Raw genomic sequence first — 5941 nt, 5'->3', positions numbered from 1 at the left:
GAGTCTCCCTCTGTCGCCCAGGCTGGAGTGCAGTGGCCGGATCTCAGCTCACTGCAAGCTCTGCCTCCCGGGTTTATGCCATTCTCCTGCCTCAGCCTCCCGAGTAGCTGGGACTACAGGCGCCCGCCACCTCGCCCAGCTAGTTTTTTGTATTTTTTAGTAGAGACAGGGTTTCACCATGTTAGTCAGGATGGTCTCAATCTCCTGACCTCGTGATCCGCCCGTCTCGGCCTCCCAAAGTGCTGGGATTACAGGCTGGAGCCACCGCGCCCGGCCAAATCATTTAACAAACTTAGTATCTGACCTGCATACTTAAGACTAACATTTTTATCAATAATTTTAAAGCTGTTTTTCTTCCCCAAAGATTACTAAAGTTACATGAACTAAAAGGCATTAGTTTTTATTTTGCTTTCAAAATATCTGATTTAAATGTTTTTGTTTAAGCCGATTAATCAGAGCTCACAACACCTATATAGCTACGCAGAAAGACAGAAGAAGATGACTACAGTGGTTGTAAGATTTTTCATTTGCCAGTTTTTAAATTTCTTAATTGGATTACTGGCTTCGGGGTGGAGCCCTTGGAAGAACAGGGCCAAGAAAGGGGTCTCTGATGTCTCGTTTTTCCCAAGGAGTCCAGACTGTTACAGCTTGAACATCTGCTTTTAATTAAACTGATTTTAACCATAGCACTCTTTAATAAACTCCTTTTAGAAGTTTCTATGCCAAATGGTTGGTATTTCTGGCTTTCGAATTTTATCAAAGGCAACCTCCCAGGTGCTTAGAAAAACGAAAATATAAAACAGTTCACAGAGAAGAGAATAGACAAGGTCACAAAGATATTAAACCAGAAACGACTTACTTCCTGGGTGGGGAACTGAACCCGGACTGCTGCTGTGAAAGTGCAAAAGCTGGCTGGGTGCAGTGGCTCATGCCTGTAATCCCAGCACTTTAGGAGGCTGAGGCAGGCAGATCACCTGAGGTCATGAGTTTGAGACCAGCCTGCCCAATATGATGAAACCCCATCTGTACTAAAAATACAAAAATTAGCTTGGCGTGGTGGCACACACCTGTAGTCCCAGCTACTTGGGAGGCTGAGGCAGGCAAATCGCTTGAACTCGGGAGGTGGAGACTGCAGTGTGCCGAGATGGTGCCACTGCACTCCAGCCTGGGCAACAGAGCGAGACTCCAACTCAAAAAAAAAAAAAAAAAAAAAAAGGAAGTGCAAGAGCTTAGCTACTGAGCTACAGCACAGGGCAGTCTCTGTTCACTTTTCCAGAAGGAGTCTAGAGAAGTTAATTTTGAGCTTATATTATAAGGGCTTTTAACTATTTAACATGATTTTTAGAGCTAACTATGACATGAACCCTGAAATTCCTGTTCCCTGAAGATGGGGACCAAAAGAAAGTACCATCACAAGGTTAAAAGGTCAAGGTCAAGTTCCCAAGGACATAAAACAAGGTGGAGACTTCATCCAATCTTTTATTTGTTTCAGGGACCTGCAGCCAAGTATGTTACTGACCAGCTTGCTGGGTCGTCTTGAAAAGCGGGCTTCTTTTTTTTTTTTTGAGATAGAGTCTCACTCTGTTGCCAGGTTGGATGCAGTGGCACAATCTCGGCTCACTGCAACCTCCGCCTCCTGGGTTCAAGTGATTCTCCTGCCTCAGCCTCCTGAGTAGCTGGGACTACAGGTACACGTCACCACACCCAGCTAATTTTTGTATTTTTAGTAGACATGGGTTTCACCATGTTGGTCAGGATGGTCTCGATCTTCTGACCTCATGATCCACTTACAGGTATTCTAAGCCTGTGTTTTATCCTAAAGTACCCTTTGACACGGAAAAATGAATTCAAAGCACAAAATACACCAGCTTAAGACTAGCCTTAGAATTCTTTTTCACATTAATCGAAACTTTACAGAGGAGATAAACACTGATTTATTATTATTATTATTATTTTTGAGACAGAGTCTGGCTGTGTCGCCCAGGCTGGAGTACAATGGTGCGATCTCAGCTCAGTGCAACCTCTGCCTCCCAGGTCAAGCAATTCTCCTGCCCTAGCCTCCATACAAGTAGCTATGACTACAGGCACACATGCCTCCACACCAGGCTAATTTTCTGTATTTTTAGCAGAGACAGGGTTTCACCATGTTGGCCATGGCTAGTCTCAAACTCCTGATCTCAGGGGATCCACCCGCCTCAGCCTCCCAAAGTGCTGGGATTACAGGCATGAGCCACCATGCCAGGCTGATTTTTTTTTTTTTAAACCATTCACTTAACCATTTGTACAGTGCGAAAGAAGCCAGAAATCTGACTGGTAATAAATTCTTACCCTTTTGCCAGCATCCCAGGCTTCTGGGCTCCCTTTCCCTTAGTGGTCCTAGTGTTCGAGCTTGCAGCATCACTGCCCTAGGGGCCAAGCCGTATCATAAAGGAAAATTATCTTTTTCTCATTCTGGCCAGAGCAAAATATGTGCGATAAAACAAAGACATCAGCCACTCCGCTTAGCACCCAATATCCAACTAGCAAGGCTTAAATCTGCCCCCAGATGGGCCTGTCATCTTTAATTCAACCTCCGACTTGGAATTTCAATATGTGGTCTCTAGGCAAGATGGTCGCCCTGAGTAATAGAAAATATAAGAAACTCGAAGTAGAGAAGAAAAGTATTGCCTGTGGCAGGGTGGGGAAGCTGATGAGCTTAGGGAGGCCAGAGAAAAAGACCCACTCATTGCAGCCAACAATGAAAACTTCAGGCACATATACACCATGGAATACTATGCAGCCATAAAAAAGGATGAGTTTGCGTCCTTTGTAGGGACATGGATGCAGCTGGAAACCATCATTCTTAGCAAACTATCACAAGAAGAGAAAACCAAACACCGCATGTTCTCACTCATAGGTGGGAACTGAACAATGACATCACTTGGACTCGGGAAGGGGAACATCACACACCGGGGCCTATCATGGGGAGGGGGGAGGGGGGAGGGATTGCATTGGGGAGTTATACCTGATATAAATGATGAATTGATGGGTGCTGACGAGTTGATGGGTGCAGCACACCAACATGGCACATGTATACATATGTAACAAACCTGCACGTTATGCACATGTACCCTAGAACTTAAAGTATAATTAAAAAAAAAAAAAAAGAAAACTTCAGGACGCCGCTTGTCCGTAGCAAATGAACCTTTTCCAACAGTACCATCAGCTCTCAAGTTGCCCCTTTTAGGGAGGAAAAAGCTCCCCATGTCCCACGATCCTGTACATACCTAACCCTCACCCACAGCCATCAACAAACAGCGTAAGACAGATTAATCCAAAAAGAACAGCAGTTAACATCCCATAGTGCCAAACCTACTCTTAGCTGAGAGGGACTTAACTCAGAGGGGACTCTAACTTCCTACATCTTAGAAGGGCCTCCAACCCAGGGTCGGTCAAGTGTCCTTGCCTTTTATTAAGAGGGGCCTCTAACCCACTCTGTCTTAGGAGAGACTCCTAGACATAAATACTGTTGTTTCCGCAGTATAGTCGATTCTGTGGCCACCACAAATATGTTACAGGACCCCGACACTTACCCAAAGGTAGCCATTGAGTCAGGGTTTCTGCACAATAGTTCCTTTGTGGTCGCCAGAAATGTTACAGGACAGGAATCCCGATCCAGACTCCAACTGATGGTTCTTGGATCTCGCACAAGAAACAATTCAGGGCAAGTCCACAGTGCGATGTAAAAGCAAAATTATCAAGAAAGTAAAGGAATAAAAAGAGTGGCTACTCCATAGACAGAGCAGCCCCAAGGGCTGCTGGTTACCCCACTTTTATGGTTGTTTCTCAGTGATACGCTAAACAAGGGGTGGACTATTCACGCCTTCCCCTTTTAGACCATAAAGGATAACTTCCTGACATTGCCATAGGATTTGTAAATGGCGCTGATGGGAGTGTAGCAGTGAGGATGACCAGAGGTCCCTCTTGGGACCATGTCGGTTTTGGCCAGCTTCTTTACTGCAACCTGTTTTATCAGCAAGGTCTTTATGACCTGTATTTTGTGCTGACCTGTCTCCTCCTGTGACTTCGAATGCCTTAACTGTCTGGGAATGCAGTCCAGTAGGTTTCAGCCTCATTTTACCCAGCTCCTGTATAAGATGGAGTTGTTCTGGTTCACACACCTCTGACACCATCTCTCTTTAAAAAAAAAAAAAAAAAAAAAACCCAAAAAACTGGCAAAGACAGCACAGCCTATATTTAAAGTCAGAAGGGACTGCCACCTGCTGGTGATCCGGTAGGAATGGACAGATAGCTCACAGACCAAACCTAACCCTAAAAGATAATAGCAAGTATTAAAGAGCTAACATATTCGACTTTAGGGGAACAGTATTGATTTTAATTAAGACACGGAGGTAACTGCACACGATAAACTCCAAAGAAAAAAGAGCATTTTAGAAGAACGCATTTCTGGGCCAGCCGTGGTGGCTCAAGCCTGTAATTCCAGCACTTTGGGAGGCCGAGACAGGCGGATCACGAGGTCAGGAGATCGAGACCATCTTGGCTAACACGGTGACACCCCGTCTCTACTAAAAAGTACAAAAAACTAGCCGGGCGAGGTGGCGGGCGCCTGTAGTCCCAGCTACTCGGAGGCTGAGGCAGGAGAATGGCGTAAACCCGGGAGGCGGAGCTTCCAGTGAGCTGAGAACCGGCCACTGCACCCCAGCCCGGGCGAGAGAGCGAGACTCCGTCTCAAAAGAAAAAAAAAAAGAAGAATGCATTTCTGTTAACAAAAACCTCAGGTTAAAATGCATTCTGCGACATAAATAGCTACAGACTCATCACAGGTGAGGCCAGTTTGACAAAGATGCCTGCCAGATCCACGCCGGGGTTCTAAAGCCTAAAGGTTCTCAAAGACTACCACCCGCCCAATCAATGCTCTCCAAAACAGTAACGCCACAACCAGACATTTCACATTGCAGTCATTTCAAAGCGATTCAGCTGCCCGCTGCAAAGCATCGACGAAACTGAGAAACGCCGGGCTTCGTTTTATGACATACAAAAGAGAAAGTCACCCTCGGCTGGGTCGCCCATCCAGAAGGGAACAGACGCCCATGTGTCATTCCCAGCCGGGGGGAAAGCCGCCTACTGTCCCCACTCTGTCTCCGCTGCCAGGCACATCTCTCCAGAACTGTCTGGGGCGTGCGCGATGCCGTGTGTCTGGTGCCCGCTAGACTGCAAGCTCCAGGAGGGTAATGGGCACCTCTTCCCTCAGGGTCGCCAGCGCCGACGCGCTTAGAGGACCCTGTCGCGGGGTTAAGCAGACCCGGGTTCCGCTCGGCAGACACCGCGCCGAGGCCATAGCCGCGCCGCCCTCCGCCAGGCTCCTGGCCCAACCTCGAAACCTCCCACGGAGAGCTCGCGCCAGCGACCGCAAAAGGCGGCTTCTGAGGCGAAAGCCACCCCGCGGCGGGCGGTTTCCGGCTTTACTTTTATTTGGGAGCGAGGGGAAGGAGACGCACTACTGGAAGGGTTCCGCGCAGCACCAAGGCACGGGGGCCGGAAGCGCGGGCGGCCCCTCCCCCTTCCGCTGCGCCCCTCCCCCCCGCCACCACCGCGCGCGACCCCCACTCGGCGCGCGACCCGCTCTGCGTCCCCGCCGGCGTCATGTTCCCGCGTCCTTCCCCGCCCGGGCCACGGGGCACGTCCCTCCCCGCCCCCTACTTACCTGTGGCTGCTGCCTCGCCGCTCTCCAGGGCGGGAACTTCCACTCCCCCCTCCCAGGTAGATCCGAATTCACTACCCACGTCCCCACCCCCTCACGCAGCGGGGGACTAGCCTCCTTCTCGGGGGTCAGGTGGGGCGGGGAGAATTAGTGTCACTTAACAGCCAACTGTCCTAAGCTAACGTTTCCTCGGCAGTCAGGGCCGCCACTGGCGGCATGATCTACACCAGGACGGGGGCG

The 5941-nt window shown here is 49.0% G+C and overlaps 1 protein-coding gene across 5 annotated transcripts in view; it reads right to left on the bottom strand.

Moving 5' to 3' along the window:
* Positions 1 to 5941, bottom strand: part of ATF1 (activating transcription factor 1) — a 59501-nt gene extending 53560 nt beyond the window's left edge. Inside the window, exons 1-2 of one of the 5 annotated variants that reach the window (XM_031936304.1) lie at positions 3573 to 4183; positions 2329 to 2405 (exon numbers count right to left, since the gene is read on the bottom strand). The gene's annotated coding sequence lies outside the window, so the exon portion shown is untranslated. Of the gene's footprint in view, positions 1 to 2328; positions 2406 to 3572; positions 4188 to 5704 lie in introns of those variants that run through there. The other 4 variants (XM_023211139.3, XM_023211137.3, XM_023211140.2 and 1 more) reach the window with 4 other exon arrangements.

The sequence above is a fragment of the Piliocolobus tephrosceles genome, chromosome 10, assembly GCF_002776525.5.
Source record: "Piliocolobus tephrosceles isolate RC106 chromosome 10, ASM277652v3, whole genome shotgun sequence".
NCBI classification, from domain to species: Eukaryota; Metazoa; Chordata; class Mammalia; order Primates; family Cercopithecidae; genus Piliocolobus; species Piliocolobus tephrosceles.
The sequence above is the reverse complement of the archived record's forward strand: the minus strand, read 5'-3'. Positions and strand labels throughout refer to the sequence as shown.